This window comes from Acinonyx jubatus, chromosome A3, assembly GCF_027475565.1.
Source record: "Acinonyx jubatus isolate Ajub_Pintada_27869175 chromosome A3, VMU_Ajub_asm_v1.0, whole genome shotgun sequence".
Taxonomy (NCBI): Eukaryota; Metazoa; Chordata; class Mammalia; order Carnivora; family Felidae; genus Acinonyx; species Acinonyx jubatus.
Genome location: NC_069388.1, coordinates 83729255 through 83751191, shown reverse-complemented (window position 1 = coordinate 83751191; position 21937 = coordinate 83729255). Strand labels below are relative to the sequence as shown.

At 35.9% G+C, this 21937-nt stretch overlaps 1 protein-coding gene across 3 annotated transcripts in view; it reads left to right on the top strand.

The window, feature by feature from the left end:
• Positions 1 to 8703: 8703 nt before the first annotated feature.
• The window catches only part of LOC106976242 (E3 ubiquitin-protein ligase RNF113A), a 503753-nt gene continuing 490519 nt past the window's right edge, over positions 8704 to 21937 (top strand). For all 3 annotated transcript variants that reach the window (XM_053200696.1, XM_053200695.1, XM_053200694.1), the window contains exon 1: positions 8704 to 9162. The gene's annotated coding sequence lies outside the window, so the exon portion shown is untranslated. The remainder of the gene's footprint in view (positions 9163 to 21937) is intronic.

The following is a 21937-nucleotide window of genomic DNA, read 5'->3' as shown; positions in this document are numbered from 1 at the left end:
CACATGAAGAGGAAGTCACTGATAGATGCAGAGTCTTTTGGCTCCGTTGTCAGACAGTTTTTGAAGTGGAAGAACATTTATAGTTATTTCATTCCTTCTTTCACCTTCATCCTCTCAAATTTTGAGCTTTTTTGAAAAGTAACTTCTTCGTGACAGAAATAAATGTTCTTATGACCAAGTGCAATATATATGTGTTGTTTATTACAAAGGAACTTATAACTTGAATTTTTGTATATTTTCTAATTTCATAAAGAAAAAAGTTAAATGAAAAATGTCATACAGTTACAGAAAATCATTAACCAAGTTATTGGTTTGTGAAAATCCAACTTTTAAATTCTGTTAAGTTGGAGTTTCTTAGGGAATAATTCTTTCAGTGTTTTATTTAGTAGAAATAAACAGTTTGAGCATATTCCATTTTAGTATGTAGAATTTGAAATACTTATTACCTGGCACATAATAAGGAGCTGAATGGTAGTAGTGCAGTGGGTTTTATTTTCATTTGTTGTTTATTTATTTCACAAATATTTAATGACATTTATTTACATTGCCAAATACGATGCTAGGTCCCACGGAAGACAACTCAAGCCTTTATTCTACTTTTATAAAGTGTTATGAAAGAAGTAGTCTTTTTGTTCACTTTTTCAGAGTTACTAGAAAATTTATGACAAATTGTGCTCATTAACCTTAGTCAGAACCATAAAGGGTGATGGGTTGATCTATTTGACTATGGTACAGTTATTGTTAACATAGTTTTTTCCAAATGACAGTCTGCTCTAAGTTTAGATGTTAATCACATCTTTTATTACTCTCTTTGGGAATTAACAAGTTGGAGAGGTTATAGCTATAGATATTTTTAAGATTAGAATTATAGACTATTAATCTAATACTAAATAATGAGATTTCATTTTTTAATATTATTTTAAGTACAATTTTCTTGTTTCATAGTTGCAGGATGGGAATTCATTTTAGTAAAGTAGAATATGTTAAGAGGAAAATTGAAGGATGAATTATGGTTTACATTCCTGGAATTAGGAGGTTATGTCAAGTTGATTGGTTTTTAAGATACCCTGCAGATTAAAAAATTGTTCTACTTAGCTATTAGAAATGGATTGGTATTATTTCTAAATAAGGCTTTTAAAATTGACTAGAAATGTAGGAAATGTTTCAAAAATGGACATTGTATTGAATATAGATACTTATTTCTTAAGTAGGTCATTCGAGGAAACGATGCTCTAGGAATCACTCAGTTTATGATATAGTTAAACTATGATTTTACGCAATAAATTATCAGAAATTTCGGCTTTACAAAGTGACATTAACTGAGAAAGATTTTGAACAGTGATTCTGACCCTCATGTAATAGCTAAGTTTGGTATATAAATGGAAGAAAAGGAAGCACTGGCATCTCATTTTCTTCCCTCATAGCATAGTTCATAAACTTGCCTGGATCAATTCAGTGGCTCTTTTACCAAATGACCTTGGTAGCAACCTATTTTATATAAATGTGATTTGAAGGTACTTTACTAATAAAAACATTTCCTTTTCCCTGTATCCTGGTCTAAAACTCTTTGGTTTTGGAAATACAAACCACATTTTGTTTATTTTATATATTAGCATTTTATAGTTGTCATTAACAATTATGTTAGGGGAAAAAGTATACAGGACTTTATAATAGAATTTTGTAGACTCGTTCTACTTGGTTAATTTGCTGTTGCTTGTGAGCAGGATTTCAACAAAATGCTTTGAATGGTTTTGGTTTGCAGAAATGTTTTCCTATCAGTGAGCTGCCATAGACTACTCTTTGGAGCAGCCACCCTCTGACGTGATGTGCCTTTTTAAAGTGTTTATTTTATGGCATAATTTTTAATATAGCTAGGAAGGATTGGTAAAATTATCTAGAAAAGGGGATAGCTATAGTGATATGTGTTGGCAATTGAGGTTTAATTTTAATTCTGCACCCCGCCCCCCACCCGGGCCAAAAACCGAAACCAACTTAGCTCTGTATTATTCTTCTGTTCATAAAAGGTTGAGAAAAGATGCTACCTCCCTCTCCTCCCCCCATAAGCCTGGAAGTTAAGCAAATGTATCCTGGCAGAATAACTGCATGCAAGATGTCAATTTTGTCAAGTGATATATTTCAGACAGTGTACAAAATTTGATGGTGGGAAAAATAAGCTTTTATAAATGAAACATTTAAGAGACTTTTTTATTATTTGCTTTCAGTTTAGTGTTGCCTTTTAGGTGCACCATTTCAGTTTGGCAGCTACAATAAATGACTGAAGGAAATTGAAGATGATAATTCAACATTTCAAGATGCTTCTGCTGAAATGAATGTAGACCTATCCGGAATTTATAGTAATACAGTTTTTTAAAGCCAAGGACCCAGGAAACGCTATGATTTGAATGAGGTGATTAGAAGAAATATAAAATATCTTCAATCCCTTGTTATGTAGGCATTATCTATTGAGAGCCTATGTTGAAAATGTTAGTGTAAGAAGAATAGAGGCTTGTTGTGTACAATTTACTGTAGTGTGTACAATTCATCTTGGGCCTTGTCCAAAGAGGTTTAGTTATTAAAATAGCAGAAGAGTTCTTCTAACAAGGAATCACTTGATTTAGTGATCCATTTAGCAATGGCTTATCATAAACCATATTGTAATGTATCTGGCTGATACTGTTTCATTTAGTGACCTTTGCTCTAATAATAACACATTCCATGACTTATTTAAATCAAAATCATTTACTACCTTATTTCTGATACTTTTCTAGTATCTCTCCCTTAAGAAAGAAATCATCAATAAAAATATGTATATTTGCTGGGTTTTATGAGTTTTGACATTTTTGAGCTTTAACATTTGTGATTTTGACTACGAGTGACCTTAGAGGTTCATGGGATATGCGGTATTTTGCAATTTTGCCAAAGCATAATTCTAATTACTGCTAAACACCATGCAGAATAGCATTACTCAGCTAATGATGTAGGCTAACCTCTCAGCAGCCACGGTTTCTTTTCTTACAGTCTTATGCATTTATTCACTTATTCGTTCCACAAATATTTATTGGGCCCCTTCCGTGTGTCAGGTTCTATTATAGGCATGCGAAATTCAGTAGTTATCCAGACAGTATGTAGTGATTGGAAGATGTCAAACTTTATTATGTGCAAATGGCTGCTATGGGTTGAATTGTGTTCCCGCCAAAGACATATGTTGAAGTCTTAACTCTCAGTACCTTGTAACTCAGAAATAGGGTCATTGTAGATGTAGATAGTGAAGGTAAAGTCATTAGAGTAGGTCCTATTCCAATATGACAGATTTCCTTATAAAAGGGAAATTTGAACATAGACATGCATAGGGAGAACATCAGATGGAGATGAAGGCAGAGATCAAGGTGACGATTGTAGAAGTCCAGGAACGCCAAAGATTGCCTGCAGACCACCAGAAGCTAAGTGAGAGGCCCAGAGCAGATTCTCTCTCACAGCCTTCAGAAAGAACAAACCTTGCCTGGGTTTGCAGTCTCCAGAGCGGAGACCATACATTTCCATTGTATAAGCCACCCAGTTTGTGGTATGTGTTATGGCAGCGCTAGCAAACAAATGCAATGGCTGTTCGATGTGCGGAATTAAAAATATTAATAATTTGGATGTGTAAATATGTGTGAAAAAACTTTATGACCTAAGATGAAAGTGTAATTCTGAAGAAAACCAGGAACCTGTATAAATTTATTCAGGAATATTTTTGAATTTGGGCAAAGATCTCAGGACTTAGACTTGAAATGTCAAGGGTCTGTTATACTCATTCTGCAGCCAAAATGTTCAGACTTTCTAGCAGACATTGTCAATTATGATTGAATGTACCATCCTTTAAACTTGGTTTGAAGAAACTCATTTCCCTGAAGGAAGGAAAATTGTCAGGTTTCCATGGAGAGAATATTTTCACCAAGCCTATTATATGCTGTGTGGTCTTTCCCCAATATAATGCAGCAGTCAGGTTTAAGTAATGAAAATAAATACTTAAAACATCTTACCTAAGTTGTGCTTATCCAAGAGCACAAACCACTTAAGAAATCTCATTGAATTCAGCTTGATAGAGGTTTTTTTTTTTTAAGCTCTTATTCCCACCCTCCCTGCCCCCCCCCCCCCCCAAGTCGAAACTGTATAATGTGCTATTCAGTTTTCTTTCTTTTAAAGTTAGGTATTAGAGAACTCAGAAGTGGGTTTTATTCTTAGTGATTTGGGCCCAGTTTAATATTTTTTAGCAATTTAAATGCTGCTTATTCATTTACAGCTTTTAGAGTCAGCCAGTAGATTAAACATGGAAGACAAGCATGTAAACAAAACCAACACTGACAATGTAAAAGTAAAAGCATATAGAAGGGCATTTGAAATGAGAATAGAGCATTCTTATATGGGGAGAAATCCAGATGCTGTACAACACTGATGGATGAATATGGTTTTAAGTTTATTTCAGTTTTAAAGCCCTATTATTTTTTAATTCTTACATTGAAAACTGGAAGGAGTAAGGGGGACCAGGATAAGTTAAATCCTTATTTTTAGGATGGGGAGTCCAATAAAGTCCAATGAAGATTAGCAGTGTAGATATACATTATGAAGATAATCATCAGAATTAAAGACAAATGATTTGAAAGTGCTAATACCTCATTGGAACAGAGGTAAAGTAGGAGCACAGCTTTTTTTTTTTTTTTTTTTTTTGTACATGGCTTGGTAAAAAGTGAAAAAATTGTACTCATGAGCAAAAAAGTGAGAAAGTTGTACTGATGAGCAAAACATTTGTTCAAAGAAGCAGCATGACAATTAGATAACCCAGTAAATCCTAGTTATTTTGTTTTTGAAAAAATTTTTAGTTTTTGAAATGCTAGGCAATAAATACTTAAGTGAAATAAGAATGCTTAAGTGTGTGTGCTTATATTTGTCTTAAACCCTCAAACACCTGTGTATAAATATGTCTGTAGGTATTAAATAATTTTCCTACATTTGAGCCCAGCTTAATTTTCATTTTAGGCAAGTTGCATTCCAGATATAGCTAGAAAGTAAGTATTTTTATTTTTATTTTTTTAAATTTTATTTTCTATTTTTAAAAATTTACATCCAAATTAGCATATAGTGAAACAATGATTTCAGGAGTAGATTCCTTAATGCCCCTTAGGTGTCTCTCTTTCTCGTCTGCCTTCCATATTCTTTTGGAACTTCTTTTTTTTAAGTTTATTTTGAGCGAGAGAAGGGGGAGGGGGTGGAGAGAAAATCCCAAGCAGGCTCCACATTGTCAGCGCAGAGCCTGAAGTGGGGCTTGATCTCATCAACCATGAGATCATGACCTGAGCTGAAACCAAGATTTGGGCGCCCAACTGACTGAGCCACCCAGGTGCCCCTCTTTCAGAACTACTTTTTTTTTTTTTTTAATTTTTAATTTAAAAAAAAAATTTTTTTTAACATTTATTTTTTAAAGACAGAGCATGAGTGGGGAAGGGGCAGAGAGGAGGGACACAGAACCCAAAGCAGGCTCCGGGCTCTGAGCAGTCAGCACAGAGCCTGACGTGGGGTTCGAACCCACAAACTGTGAGATCATGACCTGAGCTGAAGTGGGACACCTAACCGACTGAGCCCCCCAGGCGCCCCTCTTTCGGAGCTTCTAAATGTTATTCAAGATAAAGTTAGATGCCACAACAACAGGGTTATATGTAAGGGATAGTGTGATCTTTGCTTGAATGTTTTTTAATAATGCTGAATTGGAAGAGTGACTTTCTTGTATCTAATTTTCACTCAAAAAAAAGTTCATAAGAAATGCCCTTACACTTTTTTTCATTATCTTTTTTTACACTGTAGTCTAACTAGATATATGGAAATTGGTTGTTCAGTAACCGAAGTTCTACATTTCAGAAATATAGCAAAATGTAAAATCTTTTTAGGATTTGTCCTAACAACGGTTAAAATTAGGGTTAAGGAATTGGAATTGCTAGATTTTATCTACCACTTTTAAAATTTGTAAGAAACAAAGACTAACAAAGACTAATAGAGGTTTTCTTACTTATTGATGCTATTTAAAATTTTCCTTTAACACAAGTTACCTAGCTATATTGCCTAAATACATGACAGTGGAAATAACCTGTAATTAAATTTCATTCTCTCACTTATCTAGGCATTTAAGATAACCTTAAATAATTTAAATATATAACATTGAAAAGAAATGTTAAAAACAGCTTTTGGAAATAGTGTTAATGCGTATTTTAATCCTCTTAAGGGAAGTCTACAGCTTAATTCATATGTCCTTAGACTATAACTTGTTAAGCTTAATTCTTATGTACTGCCTTGAAATTTATAGAAACACTGAAATAGTCATCTTAAGGTATAATTGTTTATGATGTATTGTTGCCTCTACTCCTCCTCTTCCCCCTTTATATGTAATCTTAAGGAAATTAAGTAGTGAACTTTATTTTCTAGGACAGTTTTAGGTTCACAATGGGAAGTACAGAGAGTTCCCACATACTCCCTGTCCCCCAACATCCATAACTCCAACACTGATGACATCCCCCAGTAGAATGGTACATTTGTTACAATGATGAACCTATGCAGACACATTATTATCACCCAGAGTCCCTAGTTTACATTATGGTTCACTCTGGGTGTTGCACATTCTATAGGTTTAGGCAAATGTGTAATGACCTGTATCTATCATTACAGCATCATACAGAATAGTTTCATTGCCTTAAAAATCCTCTGTGTTCCACCTATTCATTCCTCCCTACTTAGAATCCCTGGCAACCACTGATAATTTTCCTGTCACCATAGTTTTGTCTTTTCCAGAATGTCATAGTTGGAATTATGCAGTATGTAGCCTTTTCAGATTGGCTTCTTGCAACAGTAGTATACATTAAGTTTCCTCCATGGCTTCATGGCTTAATAGCTCATTTGTTTTTAGTGCTGAATAATATTTCATTATCTGGATGTACCACAGTTTATTTATCCATTCACCTGTTGAAGGACATCATGAATGCTTCCAAGTTTTAGCAATTATGAATAAACACCCATGTGTGGATTTTTTTTGTGGACATATGTTTTCAATTCCTTTGGTTTAGTAAAGACCAATTATATGCAATTGCTAGGTCATATGATAAAACGCATTAGTTTTGTGAGAAATTGACAACTATTTTCCAAAGTAGCTGTACCACTTTGCATTTCCACCATCAATGAATACGAATTCCTGTTGTTCCACATCCTCACCAGCAGTTGTAATTTATTGGGGGTGTTGGCAGTGTTGTAATTTATTTTTAAAGCTTTTATTTGTAGGTTCTGCCATACATTTTTGTATTGGTTCAAAGAGAATTAAGTGATCAAAGGAGATATAGAAAATCTTAAAAGTTCTTTTTTAAAATTTTTTTTTTTTTTTTACCGTTTATTTATTTTTGAGACAGAGAGAGACAAAGCATGAACGGGGGAGGGTCAGAGAGAGAGGGAGACACAGAATCTGAAGCAGGCTCCAGGCTCCTAGCTGTCAGCACAGAGCCCGACGTGGGGCTCGAACTCACGGACCGTGAGATCATGACCTGAGCTGAAGTTGGATGCTTAACAAACTGAGCCACCCAGGCGCCCCAAAAGATCTTAATGATGACATTGGAATGGAGCTAGAATCTGCATCGTGAAAAGCTGCCAACTAGAATATTTCATTAAGGATGAGACTTGGGCTTTATTTTATTTTGTTTTTAGTTTCTTTCTTGCCCCCCCCCCCCCCTTTTTTTGAGAGAGAGAGAGAGAGAGAGAGAGAGAGAGAGAGAGCATGCACACAAGTGCAGAAGGAAAGAGAGGAGAGGGAGAGAATCCCAAGCAGGCTCCACACCCAGCCCAGAGCCAGCCAGAGCCAGAGTAGAGCCCAGTGCAGATCAAAAGTCAGTTGCTTAACTGAGCCCCCTAGGTCCCCTTGGTCTTTAATTTAAAATCCATCTTAAAATTCTTTAAATTTCCTGATTCATTGGAGAACATTTTCATTATATTCAAATTTTTATAAGCCAAAGTATTGGAATCCTCTTCTAAAAATATGTATATTTTTGTCAGAGGTAAATAAATGCTTGTTAACATGTTAGTTGGGAAGTACAATTGAAGTTATTAGGGCTTTTTTTTTTTTTAAGTTTATTTTTTTGAGAGAGGTGGGGAGGGGCAGAAAGAGAGGAGGAGAGAGGATCTGAAACAGGCTCTGTGCTGATAGCAGAGAGCCCCATGAGGGGCTGGAACGCATGAACTGTGAGATCATAAGCCACTGAGCCACCCAGACAGCCCCCCCCCCGCCCCCCGCTTTAATGTTTATTTAAGGGCTTTGTTTTTAATGCTATCTTTACCAATTGTTTTAAATATTATTACACTTATCAAGATAAACTGAATACTGGGTTGTCATTTTCATGGCTGGAACTCAGGCTCAGTGTTTACCATATTTTTGTACTAGTATCTGTAATTAAAGCACTGGTTATTCAATTTAAAAAATGACTACATGGGGCATCTGAGTGTCTCAGTCGATTAGGCATCTGACTCTTGATTTCCGCTCAGGTCATGATCTGTGGGTTTGTGAGCTCAAGCTCCATCTCCAGCTCTGCACTGATAATGTGGAGCCTGGGCAGGATTCTCTTTCTCCCTCTCTCTGCCCCTCCCCCACTCATGGGCGCGTGCACGCGAGCTTTCTCAAAATAAATACAAAATAATAAATGACTACAAATGAATAAAAAGATCCTCCAATCATTCCTTTCTGAATAGTGATTGTTCTGTGTGTGCGGATAATTGTCATGCACTGTCTCTGTGTGAAAGTCTGTGCATTTGTGGCAGCTAACAGCAAGTCCTTGCCACGAATAATCCAGGCTTTTTGTTACTGCATTTGGGATCCATGCAAGCCAATCGAGGTGCATATTTACTATGTTTTTGTTTACAATGTTACTGAGGCTCAGAGAGGTTAGGTCTTGCCCAAGGTTACACAATTATAGTCAGTCGTCCCCGCTTACCTGGGATTTCGCTTTGGCCCTTTTAGTTACTTACCCAGGGTAACTAAAAGGGAAAGCAGATGGATCTCCTTCTGACCAATCACAGAAGGTCAATAGTAGACTCACGCTGCGTCAGAATGCCATTTTGTTTCAGTGCACGTGGACATTTTATTCTCTCCTGGCGGGAGAGGTGAGTATTTTGAGAGACAGAGATTCCATGTTCATGTAACTTTTATTATAGTATACTGTTAAAATTGTTCTATCATCAGTGTTGTTAATCTCTTACCCTGCCTAGTTTATGCACGGAACTTTATCAGAGGTATGTATAATTGTCGTTTCTCTCCGCGGTTTGGACATCCACCGGCGGTCTGGAACGTAACCCCACTGCAGACCCCGCTGGCGGTCTGGAACGTAACTGTTGTAGGGAGGCTAGGATAGGGGTCCACTGGGAGACTGCACCTTCACCGCTGTGTTCGCCCGCAGCTTTATTACCGGTTGAGGAACCTCATGCAGAAGAGGCTTGGGGGAGAGGACCTGGCTCAGTCATGGATGCTGTTGGCTGATTGGCCAGGCTTGCAGCGAATTTTCAAACACTGTGTAGCTGGTTTTAGTTTCGGTTTTATGTAGTAGCTGTTAAATTTGCCCAAGTTTTAAGCATGATTTGGAGCTGTAACACATTTCTGACAGTGCACTCTTGCTAATGTCAGTGATGGGAAAATCATCCTGAAATTTTTTTAACTTTTTTTTTTTTTTTAATGTATGCTCCACGCTTGAGACCCCAAGATAAAGAGTCGAATGTGCTTCTGACTGAGCCAGCCAGGTGCCCCAATCACCCTGAATTTTTGACTGGGTCTGACAATTTGTCCTACAGCTCAGACCATCATAAAACTAGTCAAGAAGCCTACTATTGATACACCTGGCATATTCCTCAAAGATAGTTCTTTCCTTAAATTAATAGATTTAATTTATTGATTCCCCCTCCTGGCCATGTAAAACATGCTCTTTATAGAAATTAAAGAGAAGTCTCTCCCCTCCCCTACCAGGAAATAATTGACTAATATTTAAATATTTTCTTTCAGCCTATTATTTACATTCACATTTGCATTCAGCTGCATTGTGTTTTTGCATCGTGTTTTTATCACTTTATTATAAGAATTTTAATGAAACAGTTTAAATACGTAGTTGGTTAAAAAAGAAAAAAAAGATGTAATTGGTTGAGGTAAACAGGTGTTTACTGAGTGCCTACTATATGCTGATGCTGAGCCAGCCTGACACTATGAAGAGTGAAAGGCAGTATCCCCCACTGTTGCTTGATTTTACAACCTAGGTGAGGTTTTTCCTCAATATTTATGCAGCAAAGGAACCCTTTACTGATTAATTTTTAATTTTTATTAATTTTTAATTTTTTAAAGTTTATTTGAGAGATAGAGTGAGCAGGGGAGGAGGAGAGGGCGGCTAGAGGGAGAGGGAGAGAATCCCAAGAACACTCCACGCTGTCAGTACAGAGCCTGATGCAAGTTTGAACCCGCAAACAGATCATAGCGTGAAGCAAAACCAAGAGTGGGACGCTTAATGCCACCCAGGCACCCTAAGGAACCCTTTATTATGTAACTACTCACTTCAAAATTTATCGCTTTTAATAATTTGGATTTTCATGCTTTGGGTAAAGATGTGCTTATGTCTCTTCCGTGTTAGATTTGTCATCATTGCGTTTACCGATCAGAACCATTGGGTGGCAGCAAAAGAACACAGAAGATTTTTTATTTTTCTTTTGTGTACACAAAAATGAAGTGAAAGCTATTTGGATTTAACGGGTGATAGGGAGAAAAATACAGTGATTAAAACTTGACATGTAACTACAGCAGATGAGACCCAACACATCTCATCACTAAATACATGTTACTTACTGCAGGTAAAAAATTCAATTTATGTTTTATTGTTACCAAAGCCATATTGTAAAATTCTCCTTTCAGTTTTCTTTTAGTCACAAGAATATCTTTCAAGATTCCTATGCGGTTACTTTTCTATTTATAAAGGTGAAGAGAAAAACCCAAGCCAGATACTAAGAAAAACTTGTTTAGTAAGAAACTTGTGAACAGAGATTTTGAATGTCAAGCAACAGTGGAAAGGAGTAATTTTCTTGACAGTCTGTTTTAAAGAGCATTCTTGGAAAAAAAACTAATTGAGTTTGGAGTTCTTGTTCATAGACAAGAGTTTGTTTTAACTTTTTAAAAATCGCTTAGCAAGCAGATTTTAAGTAATGTGAGTCTCTTTGAAGATTTTGTCCATACCTATAAAGTTACAAATGGCTTAGCTCCAAGCTGAGTATACCTTACGTATGATAGACAGCTCCAACTAAAAATGTGAAGTGGTCATGAAGCAGTGACAAGGTAACAAACACTTGTTTTATTTTTCGTACAACTATTTGCAATCTGTTTAGGTAAAAATTTAGCTTCCCCTTTCTTTCCAGCGTTTTAAAACGTAATACTTTAAAAGAATCTTGTCTTTTAAATTTTAGACAAAAATATATTTAGCTTATAGGAAAGCTTCTAAATGAGCTATATAAAATATTAAGTGCAGAATGAAAAGTTTGCTTTTTCCAGAGAGCTGAGTATTGAGCAAGCCAGGGTACCATTCTGGAGCTTATTGTCAGAGGGTTATGGAAGAACAGTGTTTATGTTTCTTCCTGTTCAGCTTGGGACCTTCCAGTTGTGCTTGGAGGCTGAACCCTTCTTGATTTTATTTCTTGTTGGCAACATTACCATTGCCTTTTGATGTATGTATGATACAGATCAGTGAACCTTATGTTACTTGACCCTTAGTGGAAATTAAATTTAGGAAAAATGGAGAAGTTTTTTTCCCCCACCTGTAACGAGTATATGGCCACCAGAGTCTCAATGGTCACTTTTCTTTAGCAGTACTCAAATGAGATGTTCCAGCAGTATTTATCGGTACTGAAACCCCAATTTGAAACTATAGGTGGTAACTCTCCTGGGCTTGGACTGTGGCCATCAGTGTCTGCTGTAAATCCAGAACAAGGACAGAGAAATAATTATTTTCACTATTTCCTCCTCTTGAAGCAATTTTTTTGGAAGGGGGTGGGGATGGGGAAGGGAAAGCATTTGTTATTATCCCAATGCAAGATAGATTTATGTGAGATGTATTTAGTTTCTTTAGAAACTATGTAGAGTCACTCTGGTGAGAGAGTCATTTGCTATTTCTAGTAGTCCACAGTATTTGAGGGCCAGAAGGTTGTAAATCCTCTTGGGAAATTTCTGGGAAAGAAAATTCTACACACTTCCTCAGTAATAACACTTGTAAATTTTTTCTTATGTCTGTCGTCTGGTCACTTGATTTTCACTTATTTGTATTGGGTGTCAGTACATTAAAAGCAATTATGAACATAATGAAACAAAGTTTGTTTTGAAAGTAAATGGTAAAACTAAAGGCTGAAACTAAATATAATTTGTAGTTGTCTTTACAGACTAGAGAGACCTGTATTTCCGGTTTCAGGATAAGTTTTGTTTCAGATTTACTATTTGTATGGCTATTTTAAATTTTGTGGAATTTGGTGATCCAGTGTTCTTAAAATATATTTTGAGGTAAATACCTCAATAGGATATTTTTAGTATGAGTTGTAGAACATCATAAAGAATATTGTAACACAGCTTCAATTTCTTGATTCTGTCAGTGACAATTGACTTTGAATGAATCACTGAAATCATGCATATGCTTCTCCATCTGTAAAGTGGGTAATCTATTTTTTCTTATCAGCTATACAAATTCAAATTCAAATGAAAAGGATTCATGTTTTTGGAGGAAAGTGCTATTAAAATGTTAAATTTGTAGTAGTAAAATTAATGATGATGTTTTACAACAAAACTGGACAGATTTGATGGAAAGTTTCTCTTCTAGTTCTCTATTTTCTTTTTCCCAAATAAGGTTTATAAATTAATAGTTGAAGAGGTCGTTTTGGGAAGTTAGGGCTCTCAAACTTTGCACTTGTAAGGTTCTTTGCATGAAACCTGACCCTGGAGTCTTATGTGCTTTGGAGATGTAAGGTTTTGCTAGGCTGCTTGAGAATATGGCCCAATCCTTGAAGGAGTCAGGCAGTAAAAAATTTCTAACAAAGGAAAGGGCATTATGTTTTATGAGAAAGTGTCAGTCCTTTTCTAATTCATTTGAAGAAAGAAGGTCACACCACAAGGTGTAGGTTCTCTCTGTATTTGTTACAAATGAAAATTGTTCCTCTTTACTTCAGAGCAGTGTCTGGAGCAGGGACTCTCAGCTCTGGCTTTGCATTGCCATCATTCTTGAAGGTTTAAAAAAAATTCCCCATGCTCAGGCCCTACCCTAGACTAACAAATCAGACTTTCTGGGCATGGGGCCCAGGCATTAGTATTGTTTGAAGCTCCTCAAGATGTACCATGCAAGGTTCAGAAGCACTGGTCTAGAGACTGTAGTGGAGAGTAGCAACTTTGCAAAGGTCTTAAACAGGAGGGCAGTCTTCAACATTCATTACTTTGTGTTTGCTTCTCTTTTAATGTATTATTTATTAGAGAGTGTGAGCGCATAAAGGGGGAGGGGGGAGTGGGGAGAGAGAATCCTAAGCAGCACAGAGTCTGACATGGGGCTCTATCTTATGAACCATAAGATCATGACCTGAGCTGAAATCAAGAGTCACATGCGTATCTGACTGAACCACCTGTTCAGTGGTTCTGTTCTTGCTTTTATTACCTTACTTTCTCAAAGCAAACCTATAATCTGAAGACAATAAACAAAAACACAAAACAAAAAAAAAAGCAAAACAAACAAACAAACAAACAAAACCAAACCCATATAATAAAGATGTGCTCCAAAGTCAACAAATCTTGTCAGTTAACCATGGTCCTTTCTGGGACACTTCTGACTTGGCTGTGCCACCATGAAGGATGGGGTGATTCTTTCCATCCTATCTGTTCACTGTGCCATTAAAAGCAGCTTAAAAATGAACATAAAATTAATCTGAACCCTCTCAGATACTGCTGAAGTCCTTAGATATTGACACAAAATGAAGGAAATGTTTTACTCAACTTGACATGAACCCACTGAATAATTGCCACAGCGTTTAATAAATTGGTGGTTTTTCTATTCTGAGATGATTAAAAAGAGAAAGAAAGGAAAATAAACTCACAACTCGAAACAGTCAAATAATGATGTTAAATCATTTGTACATACATACAAGCAAAAACACGTTCAGAAGGTATTTGTTATAGAATCTAGGCTGTCTATTTCATTATGTGGACCTGGATAGACAGAGATTCTGGACTTGAGTTGGCCCTGGATAGCTGGGACCTTAAACATTTCTTTTATCCTCACTTAACTTCAGTTTCCTTATTTATAAAAGGTGGCTGCATCTATGGTTCTGGCAAACCAGAGATGTTATTTGCTACTTCTATAATCCTTATCCACTTCTCAAATCAACTCTGCTGTAGAGAATCAGAGTTCCAATTAGCTATAGACTTGCTTTAGAAAAATTCCAACCACAGGTGATAATTTTTCCTGGGTGAGTAGAAAAGAATGTTGATGTCATTTACTACCAATTGCATTTGTCCCTTTTTATGAGGAAGATAATGCAGACATTGGATTAAATTTCAAGGCTGTCTTAGAAAGACACATTACGCAAAGAACTGGGAAATATTCTTTTCAGTGATTATGTTACAGACACTAATGTTTAATATGACCCATAAATCAGTAAAGTACATGAGCAAGAGTCTGACATACTTTAAAAAAGAACCCAGCAATTTACTTATATATTTGATATATAGTTGGTACTCAACAAATGTTTGTTAAATGGTGAGTGAATTTGAAAGGTTGAAAGGCAATTTCTCAGTCTCAAATGCTAATTTGAAGAGGTCCTAAAAAAAATCAGTGTGTTTTGGTTATAAAATATGTTTTTGATTTGAATTTTCTTAAATGTTTAAAATTTGAGTATAGTAAAATCGGGCAAACATGATGGGGAAGAGGTGGCATTTATTTTTAAAAATTTTAAATGTTTATTTTTGAGGGAGGGAGAGAGAGAGAGAGTGTGAGCGAGCATGACCGGCGGGGGGGGGGGGGGGTGCAGAGAGAGAGGGAGACACACAATCTGAACCAGACCACAGAATCTCACAAACTGTGAGATCATGACCTGATCCGAAGTCAGATGCTTAACCAACTGAGCCATCCAGGCGCCCCAAGAAGTGGCATGTTCTAATCAGTGTTTGGGGTTATAACTTATAAAATCATTTTGAAAAGTTTACAAAGGTTACAGCAATTTTTGGAGCATCTTTAACCCATTTCATTAAAACTGTAATCTCAATGAACAACTCCAAGGTTGTTTTTCCTATGGGGTGTACATCTAGTTATTTCTGTGGTGATATCAACTATGATAAACTGGTGGCTATGAGGCACAGTTTTAATAAGATTTTAAAGACAGTGGAAGTCATATTAATATTCTAATATAAGCATTTGTTTGCTAATACTTTTAAAAGACATTATTTTGGTCAAGTGAGTATTTGGTTATTTTAGATTAAATAATTATAAATTGAGGAAACACTTGGGAATAGGAGGAGTTAGAAAAATTTTGTTTTCTTAGCTCCTCCTATTTAAGATCAGAAAGAAGAGGAAATTTGTGTTTAAGTGTCTTCTGTTTTAGTAATGGTGGGCAGTCATTTGGACTGACCTGCTGAGTCCAACTTGAAAAGCTGGACCAAACCCAGCAAACAAACAGACAAAAACTGCATAAGGATCCCAGAAAGTGAACAAAATAAATAGCAAAGAATTCCAAAGCCAGGATCTAGAGATAGGGCAAGACTCAGAGGGTGGTCTTAGAACTGAGTCTGCTTTTCTTGCATTTCTTGGAGATAGGAGGCTGAGAGGTCAAGTGGTCATGCAATAGTTTTGATGTGCTCTGAGCTAATGCAGCAGCAATAAGAGAGTTCTAGTGCCTCCTTGCCCTACTTTGATTTGGGATTCCAAAGGATTGCATTCTAGGGGCAGAGAAAAGTGAATGGGAAGTTGATCCAGGGTGCTAGTGTTTCTAGGCACCCAGTGAAGAAAATATAAGTCCCTCCTGGAGAAACAACATCATTATCCAATGCCTCAAATTACTTCTACAAGGAATTTTGCAAAAACAATATTTAGGGCATAATAAACAATAGACAGACATGAGACATGAATGAAAGCCAACAGAAACAACACTGTGGAAATAGACTCACAAGGGTGCCAGATGTTAGAATTTTCAGATACAGAATTCAAAATAAACATACCTACTTTGGTGAAGGTGGTAAAGGACAAGATGGAGAAATTTGGCAGATGTGGATACTATAAGAAAAAAGACCAAATAGAAAATCTGGAGCAGAAAATTTAATGATGAAAATTGGAAGATCTCAGTAGTTGAGTGTGACAACAGATTGACACAGCTGATGAGAGAATTAGTGAGCTGCCTGATGGATTAAAGACAATCTCCAGAGTGAAATTTGTAGAAATGAAAAGAATGGAAAATGAGAATAGAGGACAGAAGATATGGAAGATGAAGTGAAAAGCTCTAACTTATGTGTGATTATAGTTCCATAAAGAGAGAAGAAAGGGAATGGAGTAGAAGCAAATCTGAGTAAACTAGATGTAAGAATTTTCCATAGCTGATGAAATTCATCAACCCATAAAGAATTGCTTATAAATATGAAACAAGGTAATATAAAGAAAGGCACATTCTAGTAATATTACTGAAACAAAGGTTAAGAAAAAAAAAAGAAAGCAAACAAGCCAGATTTAAAAAAGATAGACTGCCTTCAAAGAAGCAATTGAACTGACAACTGATAGAAAATGGTGGAAACCAGAAGACAATAGAATCATATTTTAAAGTGCTGAAAAAAGACCATTGACAATCTAGAAATCTAAGCCTATTGAAAAGATAATCCAAGAATAAAGATAAAGAAATTTTAGGCAAGAACTAAATTTAGAGAATTTGTCAGCAGATTCACACAAAAGTAAATTCTAAAAGGTTTTCTTTAGACAGAAGAAAATTCAGATGAAAGTTTGGGAAGAATGAAGACCTTCCCTCCCAAAAGAAAGTATATTGGTAATTCTAAAGCAATTATTAATTGCACAAGACAGTTATAAAATGTCTTGTGGGGTTTTAAGTAAATAAATAAAACCACGTAAAATACATGATAAAATGGCACATACCTTGTTAAGGGGAGATACATGGTATTTTGTCCATCAAAGGGTAAAAGCAGTAATTAGTATCAGATTTTTGTTAAGTCAAAGGATGCAGCTTGCTATGTAGAGTCACTGCTAAAGACTATATAACTTCTGAACTAATGGGCAAAAAGTTGGAATAATAAAAAATATTTAGAAAAATCAAATCTGAAAGATAGGAAAGAAGAAAAAAAGAACCACAGAATGAGTAGGACAAGTCAAGAGTACTTAGTAACATAGTAGACTTAATCTAAAAGAATTAGTCATTACATCAAATATAAATGGACTAAAATTATCAATTGTATAAAAATTTCAGGAGATCTAAAACATAAGGATACAGAAAAGTTAAAAGGATGATAAAGTTTTGATGTACCAGAAAGATATAACAATTCTTGCTTTGTATGTAATAACAGTATCAAATATATCAAATATATAAAGCACTGATAGAAACTAAAAGTAGTAGAGAAACTGACTCTCTTAGTTATTGATGTTAACATGCCATTAACATAGAATAAACAGAAAAATTATAAAGGTGTGGGAATTTTGAGTAACAGTTAATAAACCTGACCTAATTGACATATAGAATACTTCACTGAATATCTATAGAATTCTTTTCAAACCCACATGCAACATTCTTTTTTAAATTGACTATAGACCATTAAGCAAATTTCAGTAAATTCTCTGGTCACAACATAAACTTGAAAGGGGTAACTAGATAATTAACTAGAGAAAGATTACTAGAAATTTCCCATATATTTGAAAATAAAGAATTATACTTCTAAATAATCTGTGGGCCAAAGAAAAAATCATAATAAAGATCAGAAAATATTCTGAATTGAATGAAGATGTGATATAATGTATGAAATGCAGCTAACATAATACATAGAAGGGAACATATCCTTAACATGTTTATATTAAAAAAGAAGAAAATCTGAGCCCATAATCTAAACTTTTACCTCAAGAAGCTGGAAAAAGGAGCAAATTATATCCAGAGATGAAGAGGAAGAAAGAGGTAGTGAAGAGTAGAAATCTATGAAATAGGAAACAAAGGTACAATAGAGAAAGTCAATGAAGGCAAAAATTAATACAATTAATAAAATCTCTAGCAATAAAGACTAAGGAAACAATAGGTAAGGTACAGATAACCAGTGCTAGGAATGGAAAGGGGGACATTATCATAGATCATCTCAATAGACGCAAAATAAGCATTTGATGAAATTCAGCATTCATTCATGATAAAATCTGTGGGTAAACTAGGGATAGATGGGAACATCCTCATTCTGAAAAGGGTAATTACTAAAATCCTGCTGCAAACATTACACTTTCCCGTTGATTTTGGGGAAAAAGGTAAGAAAAAAGTAAAAGGTATAAGGACTGAAAAATAAGAAAACTGCCTTTATTTGAAGATAAGTAAAATTAGAAAATTTAAAGGAGTCTACAAGTAAATTATTCTACTTCATAAATCACTTAAATTTTGTTATTTTTGGGAACAAATGCAAACAGCTTGGTGCAAGTCCTTTTATGGACTGAATGTTTGTGTCCTCTCCCTCCTCCCCCGCCATTCATATTGAAATCCTAGCATCTGTCCCTCCCTTCTCCCACTTCCTGTGATTGTATTTGGAGATAGGACCTCTAAGGAAATAATTAAAGTTAAATGAAGTCATATGGGTGGGGCCCTGATCCAATAGGATTAGTGTCCTTACAAGAAGAGACACCAGAGAGCTCTCTTGCTGCTTGCTGTCCCTGCTCTTTCTCAGAGTAGAGGCTATGTGAGGACAGTGTCTGCAAGCCAGAAGAGAGTCTTACCAAGAACCGAGTTGACTACACCTTGATCTTGGACTTCTAACCTCCAGAACTGTGAAAACATAAATTTCTGTTAAGCCAGCCAGTCTGTGCTATTTCTTTATGGCAGCCCCAGCTGCATAGTACAGCTTCTCTTCAGGAAACTATAAAAAAATCACTGAGAGCCATTAGGGTAGACTTAAAAAAATGGAGAAGTATAGCAGTTCATGGATTGGAAGAGAATAATTCTCTTCAAAGTGATCTACAAAAGTGCTTCTCAAACTTTACTGTGCACACAAATTATCAAGGGACATTGTTCAATGAGGTTTCTGATTGAGGAGGTCTGGCATGTGGCTGAGATTCAGCATTTCTAACAAGGTGGCAGGTGATGCTGATGCTGAACCACACTGACCATCAAAGAAATCCCATTCAGTGTCCAAGCGGTCTCCCCACTTCCTTCTCCATACTATCAGCTAGTGAAATAACTTCTGCAATTCTCAGCATATGGTCTGCTTTACTTCCTCTATTACCCCCCTCTTTCTCCTGCGATGGATTCTCTTGAAGTAAAATTAGACATGGTATCCTATCATCTGTAAATACCTAGTGTAAGTCTTTTTAAGGCATAACTATCTTATAGTTAACATAGGTAAAAAAAAAAAATGGATGCTGCTTCTCAAAATCATCAAATATATAGAAAGTTTTCAAATATCTCTTCTTGGTTTCTTAGAATTTATCAAGAAATTGATGTACAGTTTCTCTTTTCCTCCATGATGTGGTTTAATATGTTCCTCTGTAAAATAGTAATAGATCTAGATGGGGCTTGATGAGATTGGGCTTTGACTTTAATTTTCATAAGAACACTTAATAGATGGTGGTGTATGTATTTCCTATGGCACCCTGGAGAAGACACATGATATCTGTTTCTATTTTCATGATATTAAGATTGAGCACTTGTTCACCTACTGGTTTTAGCAGCCATTTTTGGTAACTTCCCACATACATGATTTCATTAGGGGTTACAAATGGTGATATTCTAATTTTATTATTTCTTATTTATTAGGTGGAACTCCTTTCCTAAAGAGGGATTTTCTTATCAACTATTGTTACCCTGATGCATAGTTTGTACAGGAAAGGCAGAAGAAATGCTTGATTCCTTTCCTTAGTTTTTCAGCCTTTAGAATAATGAATTGATTCTCTAGAATTTTCTTTTTTTATGTTTATTTTTATTATTATTTTTAAATATAATTTATTGTCAAATTGGCTAACATGCAGTGTGTAAAGTGTGCCCTTGGTTTTTGGGGTAGATTCCCATGGTTCATCACTTACATACAACACCCAGTGCTCATCCCAACAAGTGCCCTACTCAGTGCCCATCACACATTCACCCCCTGCCCCCTGTCAACCCTCAGATTGTTCTCTGTATTTAAGAGTCTCTTATGGTTTGACCCCCTCCCTCTCTGTTTGTAACTATTTTTTACCCCTTCCCTTCCCCCATGGTCTTCTATTAAGTTTCTCAAGATCCACGTATGAGTGAAAACATACGATATCTGTCTTTCTCTGACTTATTTCACTCAGCATTATACTTTCCCGTTCCATCCATGTTGCTGCAAGTGGCATGATTTCATTCTTTCTCATTGCCAAGTGGTATTCCATTATATATATAAACCACATCTTCTTTATCCATTCATCAGTTGATGGACATTTAGGCTCTTTGCACAATTTGGCTAACATTGAAAGGGCTGCTATAAACATTGGGGTACATGTGTCCCTATGAATCAGCACTCCTGTATCCTTCAGATAAATTCCTAGTAGTGCAATTGCTGGGTTGCAGGGTAGTTCTATTTTAAATTTTTTGAGGAACCTCCACACTTTTCCAGGGCGACTGTACCAGTTTGCATTCCCACCAACAGTGCAAGAGGGTTCTTGTTTTTCCACATCCTCACCAGCATCTGTAGTTGCTTGAGTTGTTAGTTTTAGCCACTCTGACTGGTGTGAGGTGGTATCTTGGTGTGGTTTTGATTTGTATTTCCCTGATGATGAGTGACGTTGAGCATCTTTTCATTTGTCTGTTGGCCATCTGGATATCTTCTTTGGAAAAGTGTCTTTTCATGTCTTCTGCCCATTTCTTCACTGGATTATTTGTTTTTGGGTGTTGAGTTTAGTAAGTTCTTTATAGATTTTGGATCTATAAAGATTTTGGATACTAACCCTTTATCCGATATGTCACTTGCAAATATCTTTTCCCATTCCGTTGGTTGCCTTTTAGTTTTGTTGATTGTTTCCTTTGCAGTGCAGAAGATTTTTATCTCAATGAGGTTCCAATAGTTCATTTTTGCTTTTAATTCCCTTGCCTTTGGAGATGTGTTGAGCAAGAAATTACTGCGGCTGAGGTCAAAGAGGTTGTTGGCTTGCTTTGTCCCCTAGGGTTTTGATGGTTTCCTGTCTCACATTTAGGTCTTTCATCATTTGGAGTTTATTTTTGTGTACGGTGTAAGAAAGTGGTATAGTTTCATTCTGCATGTTGCTGTCCAGTTCTTCCAGCACCATTTGCTAAAAAGACCGTCTTTTTTCCATTGGATACTCTTACCTGTTTTGTCAAAGATTAGTTGGCCATACATAGTGGGTCCGATTCTGGGTTCTCTACTTTATTCCATTGTTCTATGTGTCTGTTTTTTGTGCCAATACCATACTGTCTTCATGATTACGGCTTTGTAGTAGAGGCTAAAGTCTGAGATTGTGATGCCTCCCACTTTGGTTTTCTTCTTCAATATTACTTTGGCTATTCGGGTCTTTTGAGGTTCCATACAAATTTTAGAATTGTTTGTTCTGGCTTTGAGAAGAATTCTGGTGCTGTTTTGATTGGTATTGCATTGAATGTGTAGATTGCTTTGGGTAGTATTGACATTTTAACAATATTTATACTTCTAATCCATGAGCATGGAATGTTTTTTCATTTCTTTGTG